At 39.7% G+C, this 26,535-nt stretch overlaps 1 protein-coding gene across 1 annotated transcript in view; it reads left to right on the forward strand.

Annotated features, from left to right (window-relative positions):
- The first annotated feature begins 396 nt into the window (after positions 1 to 396).
- Positions 397 to 26,535, forward strand: part of disp1 (dispatched homolog 1 (Drosophila)) — a 109,680-nt gene continuing 83,541 nt past the window's right edge. The window contains exons 1-2 of the mRNA XM_059355786.1: positions 397 to 544; positions 3,431 to 3,502. The gene's annotated coding sequence lies outside the window, so the exon portion shown is untranslated. The remainder of the gene's footprint in view (positions 545 to 3,430; positions 3,503 to 26,535) is intronic.

The raw sequence follows: 26,535 nt of genomic DNA on the forward strand, positions 1-26,535 counted from the left end.
TAGTCTTTTGGCAAATAGCCTACACAATTAACTGCAAAAAGTGACATTTAGAGGTTTTCTTTAAATCGACATTACTGTCAAAATGGAAAACTGTTTCAGTTGTTTCTCTCTCTTCAATAAACTTTGAGTTTTTTATGATTTATTTCACTGCAATGCATTTCCACACCTATGAACAAATGTATTCCTTTGCCCTTATGTTTACTGATTTATATAGACTACAGAAGGATAGGATACTAATTTAATTACCAAACCCTACTTGAATAATAATACATTACCGTTACACAGACTTCGAGGAGGTAAGAGGCTAGGGCACATTGTTTCCTCCTAGTGCCCTTCGAAGTTCCCTACATTTCCAGAAACCTCCCAGTGGCTTTGGAGTGCAAACAAGAGCTCAGTGCGCAGCTGCCCACCCAACATGGTTTGATGCTTGGATAGTGGATTCATCAGCATCCGGCAAAAACTAAAGTAGAACACCAGGAATACTTTTCTTATCGCCTTTTAGTGCTCAGTGTGTGCTTTGCTCTCACACCCAGTGGGTGCCCATGTGAGTATGCATCTTGGCTGTGAAAGAAACCACAGAGAAACCGCTGTTAGCCAGCTGTTTTGGTCAGCGAGGTTAGCTGGCAGCGGCTAGTAGCGTCAGTCAGCTAACATGAACTTCAGCTAGCTAGCTTTGAGAGAGGAAACGTCAGCTTTGCATTGGTTTGGTGGTAAAATTAAGATAAATAACAAGAGTTTGTATTACTCTGTCATGGTGAAACAACATGTTTGAATATGAACGTGAAGCCTTGGTGTTGTAGGTTAGTGCTAGCTTGGCTCATAGGCTCCACTGTGATTGGACATAACGTTTATAATGATAACGTCATCTTAATTGACACGAGCAGGTTCTAGCCTAAAACTAGCTAACGTTAAAAACTGAAAAGCAACTATTTTAATTGAGTAGTATACTAATCTGAGCGTCTGTTTAGTTTAGCTGTTGATACGTTAAATGGTTTAGATAAAAAGTGTAACATTTAATGTACATTTATGTGTCATTTGCGCAATATTACTTCGCTAAAACATGTATAAAACAGCATATTATTGCAACCGTATCAGAGATGTTCTACTTTCCAGACGGAAATGTCGAAACTACTATTGTGCAAAACATTCCTGTGCCCTGCTCTCCTGCTGTGTTTTGGTTGTATTGTTGCAGAAAACGTTAGCTCACTTAGCTGACTGGAAATAGAGGTTGGTCTAGCTCGCTGTTTTTGATGAGTAGTTGCTCAACTCATTTATTTGAACAGCTGCTTGAGTTTGAAGGGGATGAAGTTCAATACCAGTGTTACTCAACCCTGTAAATCGTCAAACTGTTAATATAATCGCCTAAGTCATTTTTTGTCAATTATTTTTTTTTGCCTAAATCATCTCCTCATCCTCAAATCATCTCCTCATCTCCCCACCTATGGTAAAATCGCCTACATCCTCAGTTGATCAGATCATGTGATTTTACCCCTTTAAGATCATCACTTCTTTGACAATTTGCCACATTCATAGGTATCAGATAAGAACCCAGCAAAGAAGAGCTAGAGGGAGATTGTTTAGTAATCAGTTTAGTTTATCAGTGTTTTATTGTTGACAATAATATTGGTAACACATTACTCTAAGGTGTCTACATAAGAGTGACATGAGCGTGTCATAAACATGACATGGGATGTGTCATGAACATTAATGACACTTTGAAGTAAAATTAATGCTCATGATACTTGTCATGTCATGTTTCTGACAGGCTTGTGTGACTCTTATGTAGACACCTTCAAAATAAAGTGTTACCATATCTTGCTTAAGTCACAAAGGCATGTTCAAAAAATTGCCAAGTCATTTATTTCTCTTAAGTTACATAATTTACACACAGTGTTATTACTATGCCAATAGCCATTCTTTGTAACTTCCTTTTTGAGTGAAATGATCAATCATATGTTACACTTTTGGTGAAGTTTTTTGTGTTTCCTGCAAAACTTGAAAATATGAGTTAGGCGATTATTTTAACAGGGTGACGAAATGGAATTATCTGTTAGATTTGATTAGATTATCAAACACCTTCGCTGCTCCATCTATAACAGCGTAATTAAACCGATATTATTTAAATCAGCTTTCTTATTTTCGGGAAAATATCTGCATTGATTTATTATTTTTCATTCTTGGTTTGGTGTAGTCACATCCCTAAAAGCAGTCTTTGAATATTAACAGATCTAGCTGTGATCTAAACAGTAAGCTCTTTAAATATGACCTTTGTCAAGTGGAAAATAACTATTTACTCTAACATTGTAATGAAATAATATATCAAATAAATCCCTGTCTTATTCGAATATTTAGTTTGAATAAGACAGGGGTGATTTACTTATTAAAATAGTAAGAAGATGTTTAATACTCAGGCTGAATGATTTTGAAAAATATCTTATTGCTATTATTTTGACTGATATTGCAGTAAATATGTGACTCATGATATTGGATGAATTTTTTTTCCATTGTTAATCTCATTTTTATTGAAAAATATGATCATTTTAAAAATGATCATGCGTGATTTGTGAGGATCTGTACCACAGATATATTTTTCCAATTTTGAAGAATATGGTCTATACATCTCTCCAGCATCACAATACATTCAGAAGAAAACATATTTTGCAAATATTCCACATCCTGGAAATTGGATATTGCACTAGTCCATATTGTGATTTTGATAAAAGTTCAGTTTTCTTTGCAGCCCTTTTCGATCGTGCATGCATATGGACTGGCTCCTAAGCTCTGCGTCACTAGTTTGTTGTGAGTGTTTCTCTCACGAGAATTAGCAGAGTAATCCTCTTCTCACAGCTTCTCAACATCATATGAACGTGACCAGCAGCTCCTGAGCTGCATAACTGTTTAGAAACATGAGTGGAAAATTAAGGGCAAAGAGCACTGGGTTAGTAGGTTGGACTGATGGAATTTTTTTGGCTTCAGCACAGCATTAGTGCTGAAACTTTAGGAGTGTGACTGCAGCTTTCTTCTGCCTCGTCTTAACCACAACGACAACCATAATTAATTACATAATTACATAATGATAGCTTTTATTTGCTGTATAGAGAGATACAGAAGTGGTCAGATGTTTGTTTTTGTAAACCAACATCAGTATTTCTCTCATGTTTGGACTTTGCCAGATGGTATTACCGTACTATACAGAATATCAGTATATGCATTGGGCAGGAAATAGCTGATTTTACATTAACCAGACAGTAAGATAAGTATGAAAGTGAAGAAGAATTAGTCAGCCCATGTGTTGGTGCCTTGTTCCTAAAACAAATGTGATAAATGTCCGTTTCTATTGATCTACAGTTTCATGGGAGAGATATAGCATCTGCTGGGAAATTTTGCTCTGTGTTTTTCAGTGATTTGTAATTGTTTTTTCTCATATCAGAGTTTCTCGGAGGCTGCCAGGTGAGGTCAACGCACTTCTGTCAGAAACAAGGAAACACAAACACAGAGCTCAGTAAGTATCTGGAACATGTTCAACACCATCTTTCAAACCTGCACCCTAATCTTAAAATGCTGTACACACACACACACACACACACACACACACACACACACACACACACACACACACACACACTATTTTCTTTCATTTCTTTTCAAAATGACATCATTAGAATAACAAACATTAGCAAACTGCTGAATGCATTACTCAGTCTAGGCACAAGTAAATTACAGCCATATACTTTAATTTACTTAAATTATACAGTTGATTTTTATTTATTATTTTTTAGAAATTTGTAGTGACAAATGTTTACCCTTAAAACCGGCCAGTCTTTCTTCTTTGTGATCCTCTTGTATTGCCATGTATGATTCAGAAAAGGCCACTAGAGGGCAGTCTTACACTTACTGTTCACCAACATCAGCCCAGTAGTCACACTGATCGGAGGCCTCACTCTTGATGTGATGTTGGATGCACAGAAAAAGTGTGTGGACTTATAATTGCTTTCATCAACACGTGTTAGCCACCATCTTAAAATGTAGACAAATCTGCTTTGGAAATTCATTTACTTTCTAAGTTGTGTGCGAGAGCCATTTAAACTACATATATATTTTGTGTTTAACAAACTGTATTACTGTAATAATAATCTCCATGCTGTTTCAAGGAAATGGAAATCTCTGTATTATGGATCTGTTGCTTTTTTTATTCTCTGTAAAGGAACTGGTTCTGGTTCCTAGAGCTGTTATCTTCTCAGTTCCTGCAATTTAAACTTTTTCTGCAGTTGAGAACAGAGCCAAGTCTGGCCTACTGATTTCTACTGATAAATGTGGCCCGTTACTACTTTGAGTGTGATATAGTGAACACATTCATTAACTCTTTTCACTTTCCTCTCTCCCTGTCAAACCCCTTCACTGTCTCTGTCTGCTTGTTATATCTATACCCATCCACCCCTCCACCAATCCCTCCATCCTGGTCTCCCAGCCCTTATGAACAACTGGTCTGGACAGCTGGCTTTAACAGCTGCTTGCCATCTCATTTTTGGCCTATCTCCATCTGGGCAGCTTTTTCCATAGCGCTGTCTTTTTGTAAGCCGGCCTTTATGTTTCTAAATCAGTCAGTATGCTATCTTTGTGCCATCCGGCCAAAATTACACTGAAAGCAAAATCCAGAGTTTTATATGGCGTTGATGTTGGAAGCATTTATGATACCATCATTTGCTCATGTGCTCTGGTACCTCCCCCCCTCAAACAATTAACAAAATTCTCAAAATCCATCATCAGTGGGGTTTTTTTTTTCTCCATTTACCACCACTACCTTCTGCTGGTGACACCAGTATCCATCTCTATTTCCTCAGAATGAATCCCATGTGTCGTTTGCGCTGTAATAGTCTGGATCGTCTTTTGTCCATCTGCTGATAATATGCTGTAATCTTTGCCGATTGCAAGCGTTGGCATTTAGTTGAGGGAAATATTCCCTGAGCAATGGCAGTAAAGGAAAGTGAGCTAATGCACTTGGAACATTTTTTATTTATTTTTGTTGGAAAAAGAGGTAATAAATGGAAGATCTGTCTGAAAAGTTGAACCTGTTTGCACCTGCCTACTCTCAGGACCTCAGATAGTGATATTATCAGCCTCACAGATGAAAAATGAAACAGGTGTAATGCCACAGTAAGTCATGTCTTACTATCGTGCAGAAGACAGAGAGATTGGGAGACGGGTGGAAAGATACTGTAAAACGCATGTAGTTCCATTGGCAGAGGTTAAACCTACTGTAACTTTCACTATAAATTGCCACAAACTGGAAAACTGAAATGACCCGCTGATCTGAGTGAGCTTTTGTCCTGATGCTGATGTGCAGTTGTTGGTATTGTAATTTATTCAGCCTGGCTATGAGCTGTATCTGGTGCTTTTTCTCCACGGGGTGGCACGGGTTAATCGGGCCGGGAGTTGGTTGTCACCGGAGACATGACTGCACACTTGCTGTCTATAATTCAAACTGTTGCACTGTGTTCTTTGATGTTGTCGTTGAAGGATGGAGACATTGGTGGACCCCGTGGCACCAGCATGCCTAATCTCTGTCTGTCTTTGTAGAGACTTCAAACTGCTACACAGTACGGATTTGTGTCTTTTGGTGCTGACAGGCCGGCTGGCCCGATCCACTGAAGATTTCTGAGAGAGAGATGTTCTCCCAGCTCTTGGGAGCCAAAGCCTTTCACTATCTGTCCTCACAGGGACATGGATTTAGATTAGCCTGAGATACATTTCTGCTTTCAGTGGGGATGAAATCCAACCTGGGACTCAAATATCAAAGTTTTTCTCTTTCCATGGGACCACTCTGGGAGAAGATCCTTTGGGAATAGATTATCAACATTTTTGGGGTTCAAAGTCCAGATTTAAACTGGTGTTTGTTTGTTGTTGTTCTTTTTTTACCACATGGCAGCAGCAGAAACAAGTTGTGTACACAACACTGACACCTCGTTACTTTCAAGTTTTTATTATAGACTGCATATAAGAAGTGGAATGAGCCACCTTGACATCAACCACTGGTTTGTGGAGTACTGTTTTAAAGTCTAGAATTAAGTATTTTGGCTGTCACCATTTTGGTTTTTGGAGCAAGAAGAGAACATATTTGGATGAGAAAGTGGTGCTAAGTAATCGGCTAGCTAGCTTGGTTAGCACAATGACACACAGTGAAAGGGTCAAAGATGGAAACAAAGACAGCACTCAAACTGGACAATACTTTTTTATACAGTCTATGGTTTACATGCGTTTACATGCGTTTACATGCACAGTTTAAATGTGCTATGGTTAAAATTATATTTTGGCATCTAATCATACTTCTGTCCTTGTCCCAGTTTACATGCAACTGAGAAAATTGAATAACTGACAGGAACGTGTCCTCCTCCTCAACACTAGGTGGCGATATACGTCAATTTAGCAGGTTAATAGGGCCTCCTTTCCAGTTGACTATCACGTCATAATAAGTGGAGAAAGGGAGGAAACCATCATTTTCGAACAGGAACAACAAGATGGATGGTGATGTCTTACATGCTGGCAAAAATCGATCTTCAATCGCATTATCTGGATGTCTTAATCAGAGTTGGAGAACTTGGACATTAGACAGACTAACACGTTAACATGCACTTCAGTTGTCCAGTTATAGTTGGATTAAGGTAATATTTGTTTTTTTCAAATGACATGTAAACGTACTGACTGTGGCAGCCACAACTTAGCAGCCCGTTGCTGCATTGCCTGCTTTGGTATGAATGCAGCCTCAAGTATACCCCGCTTTATCATCTATTTTACTCTAAATGGAACCATAATTATCAAAATGAACATTGTGCTGTGTTCAAGATGACTTGAAACTAACAATTGAGACCAGAAACCCACTAGGAAAATGTTGACAGAAGTAATGAGTCAAGTGAGAAGTAGGGTCATTTTCTCATAGACTTATACACAATCTGATACAAGTTGTCCCCTGCTGGCCACGAAAAAGTCTGCTGGTGTAAGGCTTCACTTTATAGGCCCCAAGTTGTTTGATATGGCAGTAGGGATGCACCAATCTATTGATCGCACATCGGTTTCGGCCGATATCCGCCCTGTTAATGCCATTGGCCTATCGGCAAATAACATGGCATTCGCCGATTGCGGTAGCCGATGTTTATCTGTTTGTTCGTGTCATTTTTGAGCCGGCAAAATGTTGTGTCGACTTGCAGTCTGACTCCTATAGCCGTGGAGAAGAAGCCTCATTATCTGGGACTCTGGCATGACATAAGGGGGCTACGGGTTCGCGCACAGGCTTGTGCATGTGTAGTTTGTTTTGAAAGACAAGTAAAACAGTTTGTAAGAAATGCTCCTGTGACATTTCAAGAGGAGGTAAGACAACCAGGAATCTTATGGATTTTAGGATTTTATTTTTGAAAGTTGGCATTTTAAACATCTTATCGGTATCGGCAATCAGTCCATCGGCAATTGGTGCATCCCTATATGGCAGACTTATTAGTAAACAGTTGTTAGTAGATTTGTGTTTCTAGCCAGGTGGCTCTTTTAGCTCTGTTTTTGGTTTCTTCCAACTCCTGAGGAAATCTAGCTTTTTAGCTGCTTAATGTTCCACTTTGTTCATGATGTAGTCTCTAACTGTGTCTGTCTGCTGTTTTTAGTTTTTGTTCTGGAGCTTTTGATTATATCTGGAATCCTTTCTGCCTCAGCCTCATCTACAATTCAGTAAAGGATGCATAGTGACTTCGAACCAAAACGCTTGCAAAATTAATTCTGAAATCTCATTCAACTTTTTAAGTTGCATACAGTATAAAGCTTGTGAACCTGCACCTTTGGACTTTGGACTGTATTTAATCATAGTTGTAGATATTCACTGAACTACATTTTTAAAAGTGATTTCTTTGTTAAAAATGCAAGCTGTAAATGATTTGGATTATGATACAATACAGGTAGTTTAATGACCAGTAAACTGAAACGTAATTTAAAGAGAAATAAGACATCATAACTCAAAATGTTATGGTACTGAAATTCAAATTTGGCCAAGCTCGTCCCGTTTTGAATGAAATCCTCCAGTCATAACTGAAGGATAAACAAGCAGAATTCAGACGAAGATGCCAACAGTGAATAAAATAGGAAGGGTGTTGCAAGGCACATTTTAAAAATAGCATTACATTGTGTGCTCTTTTATGTCACATTTCTCAAACACAGGAGGTGGAGAGGACAGATAAAAGAATGACTAAGAAAAAAAACATGCTATATAAGAGAGTTTCATGTTGACTGTAAACTGAAAATAGATTTTTTTTAGCCAAGTGTCTGAATCACCAGATGACTTTCTCAGGTTGTTTTGACTCCTGACTGCTGATGCTAGATTTATCTACCAACTTCCCCAATTACACACACACACACACTTTTTATTAGAGGAAATGTAAAGCAAATACAGCATGTAGGCTTCAACTGACAAACTTTTTAATCTCATAGATTATAGATTATTTCACTATGACCATAAAGAGCCAAGGGGTTTCTATAGTCCGTTCCGTCTTTTCCTTTATATATATATATATATATATATATATATATATATATATATATATAATTCACTGTAATTTAACATTCAAGACAGACCATTAAGCAATTGAATAATACTGTAAAAAATCTATAATGTGCCACGGTTAATATTTTAGTACAAATATTAACCGTGGTGCATTATAGTAAAATGTATGTATTTACTTTTTTTTTTAATGGAAACATATATATATATAGAATTATTTTTAAAATAGTGCATCTGAATTCTCACGATACTTTGTGTTTAGAGCTAATTAGCAAATATTGGCAAGCAAACAATGTGAAATTAAATGAACTGGTGAACATGGTAGACATTGTATCTGCTTATCATCAGCATGTTCTCTGATGTTCACATTCATTCAAGTCTCACCAAGCTGCCAGGCTGTAGACTCTTGTCTTGAATTCTTTTGGTAGTCGTTCTTCCTGTCCCTTCAGAGATTGTAAATCAGTTATGATGCCACCCAGGTATGAAAAGGAAAATATAGGCAAATACTTATTTTTCAAGTCAGATCCTTCTAATAACTCCTTGATTACACTTCCTTTGATTTTAGCTACTTAAGTCTAACTTGGTGTCTTTGGCATGTTGATGATCCCACCAGGCAAACTTGAGCCTCAGCAGACGGAGGCATTGATCCTATCATGGCATACCATCCGTCACATCAACTCCTATCTCAGTGTCTTTATGGACATCGTAATTGAAAGCAGGCTGCCTGATAGGCCCTTTTCCTTTTGCTTCCCGGGCTTTAGATTAAAGACATCGATAGTGCCTGGTGCTCCTCAAAAAGCATATGTGAAATATTACAGGCTTTGGCCACTACACTCTACATGCTTTCAGCTATTTGACCTGGAGAGGGCCCTGTGTGGGAAGAAGTGCTCCAAGAAACAACCCCTGTCTCTGTCTGTTGCATCACGCGGGCCCAGAGCCTCACCATCTCACTGCCTGCACCACAGCTGTCACTGTTTGTATATTTGATATAGTGACGGATGCCGAAAAGGAACAGGTGTTGCGTATTAGTGCCACTATTTTACCCCCCCCCCTTTGAAAAGAAGGAGACTGTGGTCAATAGAGTTGTCAGAGTGTATCATTGTAATATATGGCAATCTGACTTTTAAACTAAGCTTTGCTACATAGCATTACCCTCACAGTTGTCCTGAGGAAAAGGAAGAGGCACAGAAAGGGAAAATGAATTAATGCGGTTCAGGTGGACTGACCCCAAAGACAGATCAGAAACATGGGAATGTCTTTGAACACCGACCTTTTTCCGTCCTGCCGTCTTTTCTCAGAAAATTCTATTGGTCTGTATTGAATTTGGAATATCAACCACAGATGGAAACTTTCATATTTGGCTTTGACATTTATGTCAATTTTTTTTTTGTCAGAAATTATATTATTCCACAACCCTATCTTATAATTGTTTTTTTTAAATGATCCTTGCACTGATTTTCTTTCTTTTTTCTTTTCTTTTTTCTTTTTACAAAGCAATGGTTAGCCAGGTTGTTGTCGCAGCAGTAAAATTCCACTTATTTGAACTGCACATAAACCTTAACTGCCCAAACCGCAGTCCTACCTTGTGCATGACCTGACTTTTTGAGCGGACTTGTGCTTTCCTAACCTACTGCCAGTAGCTTAAACAAACAGATATTTTGTCATGGCCTATCACTCACACATCAGGCTGTATTTTCTGGTTAGTATTTTATACCTTGTCCTTCTGGTTGGACACATTTCTAATCCTTTGCCATGCCTCGGCCTGCAGAACAACATTTGGCTTCCTTCACCTCATCAGTCTAGGTTTGTGTGTGTGAGACAGAGAGCGAGGGTGTAAGCGAGTAAGTTGCTTCACTGAATCTTTCCTCGGTTGTTTAGCTCTTCAGACAAATCCCCACAGACAGGGACTTGGTTCCCCCCACAGAGAGCAGCCTCATTAGGATTTGTTGCACAAACTGGAGAATTCTGACTGGCTGAGGGAGCAACAAGGCATTCCCTCCTAGGGCCACATGTTCCTTGCTGTGGCCTGACCCTGGAGCTCTGGGCCTTGTCGAATCATATTTGGCTCATATGGCTCCCAGTCAGGGGCTCAGTTACCCCTGAATCAACCTTATTCTTCGTCGCTGAGGCCTGTATGCAAAACGGACCTCAAGGTTTTAATAAATGGACAGCTTGTTGGGGAAACATAGAGGGCTGATGTTGCCATCACGAGGTTAGAGCTTAGTGAATATCACACCCTGTACTGTTACTCTTAGGGGGCATTCACACCTGAGCTGTTTCTCAGATAGTCCTTTTGGTTTTTGCTGGTGTGAATGCTCAACCGAACTCTGGTCCGCTAAAAAATGGGGGTCTCGGTTTGCTTCAGTGCACCAGAGTTCAGTTCTCTGCAGGTGAGAACACAGTCCGAACCAAAGGAAGGAAGGGAGTCAAAACAGAGGGCATTCTGGGTTGAATTTGGGATGAAATTTGAGATTCAACATCAGGCAGGGTAGTAGCAGGCTTGAAAAATGTCTTGTGGACAGACGTGGTGTAATGATGAAGTAAGGCCCTTATCGGAATATGGTCAAACAATCACATAACACAGTTGCTTATGGCTACACACAAAAACAAAGTCTTCAAATGATTTAGCTAACTGTAAGCTCTTTCCCTCACATATTCTGTCCAACAGACGAAGGACATTTGTTTACAATGCTTGGTGTGCTTGATAAGGCAGCTTGGAAGCAAACCAAACCAAATTAAAAATGTCCACCAGACTTTATATGTGAAAGTGACCTTGGGCTGCTAATTTAATGATCAAGGCTCAGAGAGCAAACTCTACTCAAGTGCACTATGCATTGTGTGCAGAGTCAAGTGGCACACTAAGTAATTTGGCTGTGACACACTGTGCACCTGGGATGCACATCGAAACAGGGAGACATTACAGGGTTCAACGTTAATGTTTCACATACCTGATTAGCCAAGTGATTGTGATTGTGTTAATCGGCTTTGTCAACACTTTCATCCAGACTGAAATTGTTTTTGTCCTGATGAAGGTTTTCATTCATCCTGTGAAATATCCCGACATCTATGTGAAAAAACTAGATCTTTTCTCAAACATTAATGGCTCCCAGGTGATGAATCCTGATGACATCAGTGATCCTTTGACTTTTGACGACCATCCGATTTGGTGACCTTAGAATTGCATCCCTGCTTTTTGCAGATGATGTGGTTCTTTTGGCTTCATCAGACCGGGACCTCGAGCACTCATTGGGGCCGTTTGCAGCTGAGTGCGAAGTGGTTGAGATGAGAGTCAGCTCCTCCAAGTCTGAGGCCATGGTCTGCTGGAAAACGGTGGATTGCCCCCTCTGGGTGGGGAGAGAGGTACTGCCTCAAGCGAAGGAGTTCAAGTATCTCGGGGTCTTGTTCACGAGTGAGGGTAGAACGGAGCGTGAGATGGACAGGCGGTTTGGTGTCAGCAGTGATGCAGGTGTTGTACCGGGCCGCCGTGGTGAAGAAGGAGCTGAGCCAGAAGGCAAAGCTCTCGATTTACCGCTCCATCTATGTTCCAACCCTCACCTATGGTCATGAGCTTTGGGTAGTGACCGAAAGAACAAGATTGCGGATACAAGCGGCTGAAATGAGCTTCCTCCGTTGGGTGGCTGGGCTCAGCCTTAGAGATAGGGTGAAGAGCTCAGACATCCGGAGGGAGCTCGGAGTAGAGCCGCTGCGCCCACGTCGAAAGGAGCCAGCTGAGGTGGTTTGGGCATCTGATAAGGATGCCTCTCGGGTGCCTCCCGTTAGGGGTGTTCCGTGCACGTCCAACTGGTAGGAGGCCCCGGGGAAGACCCAGAACACGGTGGAGGGATTATATCTCACGCCCGGCCTGGGAACGCCTCGGGGTCCCCCAGGAGGAGCTGGATGTTGTGGCTGGAGAGAGGGACGTCCTGCTGCCCCCGTGACCCGGCCCCGGAGAATCAGAGGAAAATGAATGGATGGATAGATGGATGGACCATGAGGTTGACATGTCTCATCAACTATCAGATCAGTTGCTATGTAATTTGGTATACATTCATGTTGCCCTAAGGATGAATTATAATTAACTTTGGTGATTTTTCTTTTTTACTTTTTATCTAGCACCATCAAAATGTATACTAATGGCATTCACAACTGCTTATCCTGGCTCTATTTTTGTAAGTGTTGTGCACTTGCTCCAGCTGCAACTTATTGTCATTGGTCCAAATTGATGCTGAAACTGTCCTTCAACTACATAAAAGGTAACTTACCATAGCAATGTTAGCTGCTTGGCAGTGTAGACCTTTCTCAGGGATTTTACACGTCATGATGTTCCATTGTAAAATGGAGACAAAAGCTATTCAATTACTCAGACAAGCCACCCAATTTTCTTAATAGAGGGTGTTGTGTTTACCGCTTCCTCTCTCAGCCATCTCAGCTTGATGTAATATCATTGTCATTCATGTTTGGCATTGACAGTCAGGCATCTGATTAAAAGGGGTGGATAGTTAATGAACTGGCAGAGTGTAGTTCCTCTGGCCAGTGTAGATTGTCTGTGTCACCTTCACCTTGGATTAGCAAATGGACAAAAACAATAAGGTGACGGGGGCAGTTACCATAAACAACAATATCATGAAAAAAAACAACTACTGAGAAATACTGACAGGATATAGTAGAGGTGTGTTCTCTCTGTCAGCTCATTAGTGTTGAATGGTTGCAAAGGTCGCCCCCGTAGGAAGCAGTGTGAGCCAACGTTGAGTAATGCTGGACATATGGAATATGTAACTCGCCACTGAGTCTCGGGGGCTCTCAACACCTAGCCTCTAATTTCCAGCAGACGACTTCTTCTTTATCATTCAAAAAACAATCAAGTTAACAAACATTTAACGAGACATGTTTAACCGATCTTATTACCTTCTTTTGTCTCTTTTGATTTTATTCGAGAAGGAACTCATTTCCTGATGGATTTTATACAGTTTTACATCACAGGAAAACAATGGACAAAAAAAAGACAACATGCAAATCAATAACCTTGAAACTCCAGTTGGCGGTTCAGAAAGAGCCGAGAGGAAATAAAAGGAGAAAGAGAGCAAAAGTAACGACATGTTTTTACTTGTTGCATTGAGAATTGAGTTGACTGAGGCAAACAAAGTTGGATTCATATCTTGTCAGTCAGAGTATGACTATAGCCATGGACTTGTATGGTTCTTAGCAAAGGGTATAGCTTTTGGAATGTATTAACAACCCACCAGCTAATTTCTGGTCAGCCTTGACTGTCCCTGGTAAGATTGCCCACACTGACAACAAATGGTTTCCACAAAATGACACTTTGACAATCCTTGGAAAAGTCCTGAAATTACTTGAAAATCTCCACTTCTGCTTGAGAAAGTGGGCTCTACGGCAGGTCAAGGGAATCCCCGATCATGTCATTTTGATCAGGAATGTTGGTTGGATTTATTTATCTTCACTCATTTGTGTTGAGTTTTTTTTTCTCCTGAATTAGTGGCCCAAGGAGCAAATTGCACAGTTGGGGTGCACTAGGTATGGTGACTAATTTCTTCTTATTCTGGGGCAAGAAAAATGCCCAGCATATGTGGTTCCAAGAGTTGGAAGATTGATTAAAAATATCAGTGGGTGTTGAAGGGGATGGCATTTAGGCTTGGGTGGTTAAATTAATTTAATTTAATTTTCTGTTATGATTTTGGCTTTATTCTGCTGTTTTCCATTTTACAATGATGCTCTTGTTTTGTCTTGTGAAATAAACACAGTAAACCTCTTTACTTCACAGCAGTGTGCTTTTCCCCCTCCTGTTAGCGCAATTGTTCTATCGTTTTTTTTTGTTTTTTGTTTTTTTTTACCATGTTTACAGTTAATAATGCATAATCTATTTATGAGTGGTGATCCACAGCTGCAGTTTAACCATTTTGTTTGCCAGAAACCGTATATTGGTATATTGTCAACACAGCCTCTGAGGACTCAGATAGGTTGCGCGAGCATACCTAATAAAATGGTGGTGTGCTCTTTATCTGCTTCAAGGCTGGGCGTGTTGTGGTTCAGAGATGGTCTTCTACGTACCTTGGTTGTAACCAGTGCTTATTTGACTTATTGTTGAACCACTCTGGCCATTCTCCTCTGACCTCTGGCATCAAGGCTCACTGGATATTTTCTCTTTTCCAGACCATTCTCTGTAAACTCTATAGGTGGTTGTGTGTGAAAATCCCAGTAGATCAGCAGTTTGCGAAGTACTCAGATCAGCCCCTTAGATATCAGTTTCTCCCCTTAAATCAGTTACTTAAATCCCCTTTCTTCTGAATTTCAGCAGCTTGTCTTCACCATGTCTACACTGCATTGAGTTGCTGCCATGTGATTGGCTGATATAGATAGATATTTGCGTACAGACAGTTTGGTACTAAATGGCAAACGTCAACATACATGTGTCTCGGCGATTTATAAAGGAAAATGTGAAATCTTACTTTTCATATTATATAAAATACATGAGATTAATTTTTTTACTTGGTAAAGTTGTGAAAATGGCAGAAAACACAGCTGCTGCTCACACCGCGCACCATTGACCTTTTTCTAAGCTGATGGACAGGATAAGTCCAAATTCCCTCAATATTTTACACCAAATTAGACCACACTGCTTAATCATTAGTGACACGCCCCTAACTGTGCCAGTCTGCTTGCTTAATAGATGCAGTTCACCTCATGGCAGGTCATCAAGATAGTAAACTGGTGCATGTGAAGGAAAGAAAAAGTGTGTGTGACTAATCTTTATATCATACTGTGGTACCACCCATATTGGCAAATGCTGAAGGAAAGAAATGTGTAAAATCAGGAATTTAAAAGATCAGACAGTCCCCTGTGCCCTTTCAATTTGTTGGGGTAGATGCAGTATGACAAAGTGTTTTGGAGAACTGCAGAACTGACATTTTTATTCTGGTGAAGTCTTTCTGTACTGAAAACGTCACGTCCTGACTGACCTTCTCTATGAAACTTTTGTTATTGCTCAATCTCCTCAAACAATGTCTGCATTATTTGACTGAACCCTTTACTCTGAGTCCCTTAATTCAGTTTTCTAACACTGCAGAGACCCATAATACCTGAGAATGTGCCCTGCGACAGAGCTAAGAGCGAGGCAGCGTGGATGGAAAACTGGACCTTAATGATCACAGATGGAGAACTGGCTTATCCAAACCCCTACAGAGCAAAACTTTTTCCTCCTCTGGCTTCTTTCATTGCTGCCAGATCTTTGGTATACTCAACAAGTGGTTTGCCATGAGACTTTGCTTTACCTCATGCTTCCTATGCTACTTCTCCAGGAACAATGATTTTCAGAGGGGCACCTAGCAGCTATGGACATTTTATTATGCAAAGCATCAAGTTACTGTATCTTACTATTCTTCAGTGTGTAAACCTGGAGTGTAAATCAGAGTTTTCGCTGCGGGCGAGATCGAACAAATGGTGTACTTCGAGCCAGGGGAACAGGGTTCATGTCCCGCATGAAAACAAAAGTAAATTACTTATTATGTAACTTATCTTTTTTATGCAACTTACGTAACTTCCGTGGCTCACGGTTGGTGAATAATGTTTTTTTTAAACTTAACTTACATTTTCTACGTAACTTCCTTACGGTTCGTGAATCACGTTTTTAAAAAAAATGTAAATTACGTTTATTACGTGGCTCACATCACCCTTGTAACTACTTCACTTCTGGCATAGTACATTTCTCTACTGTTTTAAACTGTCTTTTTACCTTAGCAGGAAGTTTTTTGCCCTAAACCTAGGTCAGTGGTTTTGTAGCCTAAATTCTTAGAAACTGCAGCCTTTTTTACAACCATGAACCGTATGTCTATGTGTGTGCTGTTTTTAAAATGATCCACGGCACTGTGAAAACATAACCTCCTTCGCAGAAATGAGGTGGAAACCTAGTATATGGCTGGAATGTGTTTCGTCAGTGTAAAATTGTTACAGGCTTTATCAGTAATACTTCTCTATAATACAAATGCCTGGATATTCAGTTTTCATCTGTAGTGGTTCCAGTAGTAATTGTTCTTGCAGTGTACTGAAGGAGCAAATCACATGACGTGGGAAGCTGAGGCTACATCTATCTATCTATCAATCTACTATCTATCAAAGTGAAATAATTGAGGACTGCTTTAATTAAACAAATTTAACAATATTATGATATAATTTTATCATGTATTGCCCACAGCGGAAGGTATTTTCCTTGTTTAGAGAAGTAAAGTTCTGGCATGGAAGCAAAGCAATGTACTGCTGTGGACGCTATTTAGATGGCTAGCTTAGATCCGAGACACAAACAAACTAACAGAATGAGTTTAAGTGTATGCTATATCAAAATAAATAGCTTCTCTTCTTTACCTTGCAGTACTTTTTACAGCAGTACAATGAAGCTATTATCTTTAGTTTTTTAGCCACCAGACTCCATTGATAATAACAGCAGTTTTGTTGCTGGTTTAATGTTACCGCCCCCATGTTGGTAGTTTGTTTGTTTTATTATGTGTTTTGTGGATCTGAACTAACTATGTGTCTGCAGCAGTACATTCAGTGTTGTGATTTGTAAACGAAATGGTTGAAGTCAGCGACAAGTTCTCCAACATAAACGGAAGAATAGGTCGTGTGTCAGTACCACAAATTCTGTCGCATTCTAAAAATAGCACACTGTCAATGGTTGTAAGACTGCAGTTTCTGTGGTTTTATGTTGTAAAACCACTGACCTTAGGTTTAGGGCAAAAAACTTCTTCACAGATGGTTTAAACATTAAATAAATGTACGTAAATGCCGGAAATGAAGTAATTACAAGGTTCACGTGACTGACGCAATTTACGTAAAAAACATTAGTTTTGTTTCAAAACGTCATTTAGAACGTGTTGAAAATGGTTTTCTTTTGTTTCAAAACCCCATTCTCCTGGGTAAAAGTCCACTGCTCTACCACCCTAACCTCCACCTGAATGCAAGAATCCGCCCTTTTAAACTTTGCTTGGCTGTCCATTGCTACTATTTCAGCAATATGGCGGCGATGGCATTACAATTCATCAATTTTTTTTAACTTAAATGCATCAATCTTGTGCACTTTGAGAGCTAAACACAAACAGCAAACCCAACACAACATTTTTCACAGTCGGGAGATAGAACATATTTATGCCCCCCGGAGAATTCGTTTTTTTTACAACAAGCACCGGACACTCTAGTATGCCGGTTAATTCACGATCAGCGGAGGACACTTTGTGTACAGTTAGCATTCCCGTTTGTTTATGATCATCGGTTGACGATGTGCATAATAAGCCATGCTGGTTTGTTTGTGATCAGCGGCAGATGTTGTGCACAGTTAACGACAGCAGCCACAGCTGCGACTCCCATGTTTAATCCGTAGCGTATTAGATATCACGGTTGAAACCGTTGCTAAGCGATTACATGATCGAAAACTATACCTCACCTCCAGAGTCTCGTAAATCCCTCTGGGGCCTTTTTTTTAAAATGAAGACATGCCGAGTGAGTGGCCATTTGAGAGGGCGTGGCCTGAAGCTTTCCAGCGGCCACTTTTTAGCCTAATGGAAACAAGACAATTGAGGCCAGATCTTGACTAGATACATTTTGCCCTTATGTGGTAATTACCTCATGGAACCTATATGTGGTTAATGTACAGTTTAGGTAAAACCTTTCCTATTGACTGGAGTTGAGCTTTGTTTGGTGGTCATTGTATTGTGAAGCATCACTATATGCTATATACCTATCATCCACACAAAACAGACGTCTCAAGAGAAATTGCCCAGATTTAGTCCTTCCTCTGACACGTATATCTTTGTCTCACTCTGCCTTTCTCTTCTTCTACTATATTCTCCTGAAAGGCGTCCAGGAGTCTGAAACCTTAATTCAATAAGAGATAAATTGGAAGAATGTGCAAATGTAAGGCATATTTTGGGCTCACTGGCCAGAGAGACATTTTGAAAGTGCATTTCCTACTCCCCTTTTCAACTTAACTGCCCTCCTTCATTTTCTCTCTCTGTGCTGTAAATTGTCCCAGGGTTCCATCTGCTTTCTTGCCGTAGAACAGTTAAGAGACTGTTCATTAGACTGACACAAACCAGAGAGAGTTTTTTAAGGGTGGGAAGGTGCTCCCAGGGAGGGGCGAAGGAAGGGAGGGAGAAAGAGAGCAATCTTGGCCTCAGCCCAAGCCACTGACCCTGGAGGGCCTGTTGTTTGGGTCACAATACAGAGGTGGATGGATAAGTACAGATGGAGTGATGGAGGAGGGCTGAGGCAGAGGGTCAGCCTAATCCATTTCTCTATTGTTTCACTTGATGAAGACCTTTCTGAAGCTTGAGCCCGTCCATAAATTGTACTGAAAGGCTAACTGTCGAGCTGCTGCCAAGCAGAGCGATTTAACATGCCTCCCTCCCTCTTTGTCTCTTCATCCCTCTCTGCCTCATTCGTTCTTGTCCCTCCTTTTTCTCCGTATCCTCTACATCACTCTGTGCCCTGTCGTGAGCCTCGGAGATCGGCAGCCATTGTTTTTGCAGAATTTCAGTAGTGGTTTAAGGATTAAACTGTGTTTAATTTTGTTAACATTGAGTTTCATGTCTGTTTTTGTTTTACGCTTTTTTTAGCCAACTTGTGGAGAACCAGATATTTTTCTTTCTCAGCCAGCGAGTTTCCCTTCTTCCATGTGGATTAAAATTGACAAAAACCATGTTCACTGCACTGCACGCCAGTTTGATAAAGTTATACAGACACACCTGCACGCAAACAATCCCATATGGCGCATATATGCACACACACACACACACACACACACAAATATGGATGTACACACACACATACACACCCGTCCATGTCAAAGTTTCTGAACTACAGCAACATTTGGCTTGCATTTACTTGGCAGCGTCCTTTGGAGCGGGGGAAGGAGTAGATTGAATAGGAGCAGTACTTCAAAGCTCTCTGTTTTTAGTACAGTGTTTCACTAATGCTCATGTTGTTGTGTGTGGCTGGTGGACGCAGCAGCTCTGTGAACAGTGCAGGGCTGTGACCCTGGCCAGTCTCAGGCTCGGGGCTGTGGGAGCTGAGGGTTCTGGCAGAGCTGCCTGCCTGCCTTCTGTGTTCGGGTATATTTACTAATGGCACTCGCTGGGGTATTGGCAACTCCTCAATCCCCACTATGGTCTCTGTGGTCCGCGCTGTATGATTGTGTTTGGTGGAGGCAGAATGTACGGAGCTGCTTTTAACACGGGCCTGAACTCTGAGCACAACTGAGTAATTCAAGCCCTCTTTACTTTTACTTCTTTTCTTACAATTCCATTTTCCAAAATTCTGCTACTTGAATCCCTTATTAAAAAGTAGAGCCTGACAGGTATATCGTTTGACTGATGTTGGACTATCAAAGGCCTGTTGGTATCGGTGTATATGCTGTCTGAAATGTGTTGTTATGAAAACTTTTTTTACACAATATATAATGCAGAAAAATGCTGCTTGGCATGTTGTCTAATCTTTAATCTTTTAGTCAGTCGATAGGCAATTGTCTGAAACTGAACACTAGTCATGTTCATTGAGCTATATTTATTTTATTTCTATTTCTTTATTTTTCAGTTATCATTTATAGAATTGCTGATGATGTAATACAATATTCGTATAATATATAATAATGTATAACAATGTTAAATAAATATATATTTTTAAGTACTTTATTTCTGAAAATGTTCCTTTTTTCCAACATCAAAAACAAACATACAAACATAGAACAGTACAAAGAAGAAGAAAAAAATAATAACAATTTAAAAGCCCTCTTTCAATTTTTCATTGAAAGAGGGCATGTACAAATCAGTCTACACAGCAACTATAATGTCAGTGTTAAATAGTATTGAATAAAGTTTTATATAGCTCTCTGGGTACATTTACAGAGTGGTGAAAAATCACTGCACAATCCACAGTGAAAAAGGTCTTTCATTTTTATTCAAGATCAAAAAAATTACTGTATTGGCCAAGTCGGTCGGGCTCTTTTAAAAGGTAGGAGTGCAACTGACTGTTATTTTCATCAATTATCAATGTGCCAAATATGTTCTCAATTTGTTTGGGTTTCAACAGTTACAATTGGCAGGTTGTTTTCTTGACCTTTGGGTGCCATTAGGTTGCAGGTGCATATACAAAATAAGCACAGCACACAGCAAAACAACCACTCCAATATAAATATAAAAAAAAACATTTGTTGCATTAGTGATCTCCTGTAGAGACAGCATCACACCAACTCTGTTAACAAATGATCGACTTTAACTCTGTGGATTTCTTCCACCAAGAAGCATTTAAATCATGTTTAAGTGTTGGTAACTTTTGCTTTGTTTACTAATTATATGCTAATTAACACTTTGGAGATGAATGACCAATCAGTTTATTATTCAATCAATTAATGACCAACAAATTTGTCATCAACTTTATTCATCACCAGTCTCAAAAAGATCTTCAGTTCAGATTTGTAGAAAACAACAATCTAACACATTGAGAAGGCACAACCAGTTGATGTTTTTGCATTTTGCTTTAAAAAAAAAAGTAAATAATGAACAAAATGGCTTCAAATTATTTTTCCTGTGTCAGTAAATAAAAATAATTGACATATTGTATATGATCTATTTTAAAGTTTTATCTATCATTGTCAAACCTCCTAGACACAGTTTGATTACAGTTATTTGTAGTTGCCTATATCATCTGCAATTGTGCTTTTTTATTTCCAAAATGTAGAAAAACAATTAATAAAATCACACTTATCGCACTGGTTCATTTTTTTCACCTACCTATCTGCATCTAAATCTAATGTTTCTAACTACTCTAGCAGGCATGCTGCCAAATTCAAGAGACAAAATAATTACTAAGTACTTAGCTATTTCTTCTGTTTATTTTGCTTTTAAAATTGTTTTTGGGCCTGTCTTGACAAAAAGCAAAAAATAAATAAATTTCTCAGTCCTGTTTTTATTGCCAGGAAGCTACAGTTGAAATTATTATGCTATGTTGCTTGTATAATCAACACAGATTGTCTTTACTTTTTTTCAGTCATTGCAACTTTTGGTACATCTCATTTCCCAGAGATCATTTATGCCAAACAAACTACTTTTACTGGAAACAGAACTTTTAATTTCCTGTGTGCTAAAGTTTTCACCCACCAGACATAAAAGTTTTATATAATTAAATATCAAACCGCTTCAGTTAAATGGGAGAAGGTTGGATTTAATGTTTGGTGGTGTCAACTTGATTTAGAGAGAAGAAACACAGACGTTTTAAAGAAACCTCCCCACAAATAATCACTCTCCTGCATATGAAAAGGGCTTTGTGTGTTTGTTAACTTAGGACCAGTTAGTTGTTTCCTGTCGTATTAAGAAACCAAGTCCTATTAGGACACGGGGCTTGAAGCCAGATAGCTCCGTCTCTGAGAGCATGAGAGCCCTTACATGTACAGATGAATGCACATGACTTGGCAAGTCTGACGTCACCCTGTAGGACTCTACGCTTGATCGTCCCTGGCTGCCAGCGCAGACCTGAGCCCTCTCACAGGATGTCCTCAGCTGTCAAGGCCAAGTCGAGAGGATTTCACTGTGGAGTGTTTGACTACAGATGTGTGTGTGTGTGTGTGTGTGTGTGTGTGTGAATGGATGCATGATTGTGTAGCTGTCCTTGTGTTCCTCTCCTGGCACTTTGTGAATATGAACACACAGTTTTTGTTCATTCAGTTATGTGTTTAAGGTTTTTTGTAGTACTGCTCCCTGTTTATTGTTCTTTCTCTTGACTCCACATTAACACTTCTATTTCTCTATAGTACTCCAAACAACCCTAAAATAATATCCTGGTATTTTAGGGTATTTTTGCAGAAACAATAATTTTGACAATATGACACAGTACCAAAAAAAAAATAGAAAATATGATTTTTTTTTAAATTCTATATACATAAATCTAAAGTGTAGTGTAAAGTGCAAATCTAAATATTTGGCAAATACAAAAAATTTACTCTTGACTCTTCAGTGAAAAATGGAAGTATTAGAAAATAATAAATATGATACTGCAAATGTCAGTGGTGGAATGTAACTAAGTACATTTACTCAAGTACTGTGCTTAAGTACATTTTTTAGGTATGTCTACTTGACTTTAACTTTTTATTTCTACTTCACTACATTTTAAAGGCATATATTGTAATTATTACTCCACTACATTTAGCATCCAGCTTAAGTTATTTTTAACATCAAGATTTAACATAAATATTTTTATAAATTAAACCACATAAATGTATATCAAGTTTTTATAATTAGTGGTTACCTTGACGACAGTAAAATGCTGCTTACATAAATGCATGAAAAATAATTCTCCAACATTATATATAGAATATATAAAACAATCTACGTGGGTCATTCTGCATAACAAGTACTTCTACTTTACTTAAAGTACATTTTGTTGCTGTTACTTTTGTACTTTAACTTCAGTAGGTTTTGAATGCAGTGATTTGACATCTATGTCAAGAAGTAGGAATGTTGCCACTATCGGGAAATACTTTTCCTTTTATCATATAAAAAATATACCCGTATTACCAGGAACAATATGCTACTCCTAGCTCTCACAGTGCTAATTCTACCATAAAAAAACCCAAGGAATTGAATTATTCCTGCTGTTTGTGGCACTTTTAAGTATACTATTAATACATACCGACTGGCCACTTTATGTAAAAGGTCTAGAGGTAGTAATATTATGTTATTGATGTTGGAGTGTAATCCTAGTGACAGATTGTATGTAGAAATACCGTTTGCTATCTTACGAGTCAAAGTGTGCAGTTGGGTCTGGTCTACGTCAGCTGTCAACAATACTCTGGCAGGTTGGACCAGAGCTCTGCCATCTTTTCTGTTCCCGAAAGCACAGTGCTTTATAGACCTCTGGAGATTCTGTACTACAGTCAGGCCTGCTGCTTCATTTGATCGACTTATTTGTGATTTATGGAGGTTTTTGTCTCTGGGGTCGGTCACATTTTCATTCAATGGCCGACTGTGGTTCGGGTTAATGTTGTGATTACCACGGCATAAGATTGCCAAAAAGATGATACCACGTATTTAAAAACAATGCATCTCTGAGACAATTAATTGTATTCAAAGTATAAAAAAACAGGTATACAATGGGGAAGAAAATCAACTGTTTACATGATCTATCAGCTGTTTCTGCTGTTGTCCTCTTCTTGGGTAATATATTCATTTCTTTTTTTCCTGGACTAACATGAAAAATGATCCATCCTTGCTGACATGAAATTACTCAATTTAACCAAGTTCCTGAAGACTTGGCCCCACATTTCAATTCAAGTTGGGTTCAATGGCCAAGACGACATTGGTTTTTAACTTCTGCTTCTTCTACCCTGTTTCCTTTCAGATTACTGGCCTGAATCACTTATATTGGCAACTTCTGAAGAAACTACAATGCATAGTTTATTCGCTCCAAGCCAGTTGATGGAAATAGGCCTTAATGCTCTTAATTCTTTTCTGTTTTGCAACATTTTTCTCTTTTTGCTCTGGCATCTTAATAGTTATAATGTACTGTACTTTGTGTTACTGTAATTTTCTTACCAGTATTATGGGCAGTCCGTGGCCTAGAGGTTAGGAATCGGGCTTGTAATTGGAGAGTCGCTGGATCGAATCCCGGTACTGACAGGTCTAGGACTGAAGTCCTTGAGCAAGGCACCTAACCCCCCTGCAGAGCTCCCCGGACGCAGTAATGTGCGCCCTGCATGGTTTGTTCACTCGACCTAACTCCGGTATGCTAGGGATTGGATTCTTCAGTGACATCATTTTGAATCTGATTTACATCTTACTCCCTCTCTCCCATCTGTCACTTTCTGGAAATGCTGTCCAGTGGGATAAGCTTTGAGAACATGATAAATGGGGCGTATTGTGAGCATATTTAGATACTGGAGCAAAAGCAGACTCCACAAAGTATACAGATTTCACATTCACTATATGAAAACATTGGCTTAGCTCCGATATGCACATCTGTGTCTTGTTTTGGTGTGAAGTCTTCCAAGAATACTGAAGCATATAATGGACTTACTATTAGTTGAAGTTACCTTAATTGCTTAATAACAGGTAGTTATTTCTCCTGATTCACATGAATTCTTCAAATAATGGCGTATAATTGCAAACCTGTTGTCACGCTCACTCTTCCTTCTCATACACTTCCATCACATCCTTCCTCCTTCCTTCCACTCTTATTAGAGAAACAGAACTAGCTTTGTTTTTCTAATAATCACTTGGGTCTAAATCACATTTCCAAGCTCGGAGGTCACAACAACTTCTCCTTTGGGGTTTGATTTAAGTGGCACTTAGGCCCGCTACTGTAGCTAATCACAAGGATTTATAGAGTGCATCACCAAGGGGCCGGAGAACCAAGGAATGTTTGCTGGCACCCTGCTGCAGGTGTTACAAACCTCTTTTCTTTCGTCCCGTCTTTCTTTCCCCTCGTCTATTATAGCTGCTGATGGAAGGCAGCTGGAAGACCTTGCTTGTTCTCCACTTGTTGGGTTAAAAGGGGTTTCTGTTGCTGGAACATAATGCTGGCAGCACCCTCCTCCTCCTCCTGTTGCCGGTCACTCCCCAGTCCGGAAAGTCCTCCACGTAAAGCTTTCATAATTACATTGATCTTGAGGGGGCCTTTTACGACCTGCTGACGCATTCAATCACATTTCAGCATGGGCCTTGTTAAGGGATCCTGTGTTTTGCATATTCCAAGTTCATGTCCAAGGGTTAGCACTTTTCGTGTTTCTGGTAATTGGGAGTTTTCACATGGTCCTGAAGGAGAGGGGTAAAGGATGGAGGATGGAGGAAACAAATAAGAGAGGGAAGGAGCAGCGTGGATGGACTGAGAGGGGGTTGTTGCTCAATTGAGAGACTGTCAGAATCTCCAGAGGCATGTACTACAAGTTCCAGATGTTGTAGCCCTTCAACATACACCCAACCCCATCACACTCACATCTACAATACATAACCTCAGAGATGGATTACATTGTGTCGAAGGCATTACGGCACTCTTGGATAGCACTTGTGCTCGCACCAGTGCTAAATACAGGAAGTCATTATTAGGCTCTGCCTTATCCAAGGAAGCATATCTGTTCCCTCGCACCCCTCCCTCCTCCCACCCTCTTTGAATTTCCACCCGATCACGTCTTTGGTCTGGTTTGAGTGAATGCAACAGCGGGCCAGAGCTAATGAGCTTGCTGTGATCTAAGAGCAATGCCATCTATAGGCATTCACCCTGGGCTGTGCCACATGCCAAATGCTTTAACCTGGAAATAGGAGGGAGTGATGAGGACCTTAAAGGGGCCTTATTTGGAGGATCTGAATCTGGCTGGTTTTGGCCTTAAAAAGCATCTCAAGGAAGTTGAGGTAGTTTGCAAGGCAACAATACCAATCCTGAGAGAAATGGTACCAAGACAGAAGATGAGGTGAAATGAAAGTCAGAGGTTGTTCACAGTCTTAACTCTCACTCAACTTCCCCACTCCTCTTCCCCATCCTCCTCTTCACTAACCTTTGGCATGAGAGGTCAGCATTGTGTTCCAGCAGGATGACCTTTGGTAATGAGAAGGCAGGTTAGTGGGCGACCTGGAAGCGCTTTGTCCGCCTCTCCTGGGAACACAAACAGTGACGGTCCTAAGGCACACAGGAACAGCTGCAAGGCTGCCGTCTTGTGTGCTCCAGCCCGCTCTGACGCCCATTTGTCATTTCATTGGAATAACTGAAATATAAACAAAAGACAAATCTCCATGACTGATTCTTATCAGGTGTCCCAACTTTACAGATGCCATGTGATCTCTGAGAAAATGCTTCTGTCTGAAATTATATTTTGATGAAGAGCTTTAGAGTTAACTTTGCAAATAGTTTTCATGTTAATAATTAATTTATTGATGACGCATGTCTTTGTGACTAAGCCCTCAAGCCTGTGTTCTTTTTGTTTGATCGATAAAGCCAACTTACTGCTTAGTTTCCAA

The sequence above is a fragment of the Centropristis striata genome, chromosome 18 (assembly GCF_030273125.1).
Source record: "Centropristis striata isolate RG_2023a ecotype Rhode Island chromosome 18, C.striata_1.0, whole genome shotgun sequence".
NCBI lineage: Eukaryota > Metazoa > Chordata > Actinopteri > Perciformes > Serranidae > Centropristis > Centropristis striata.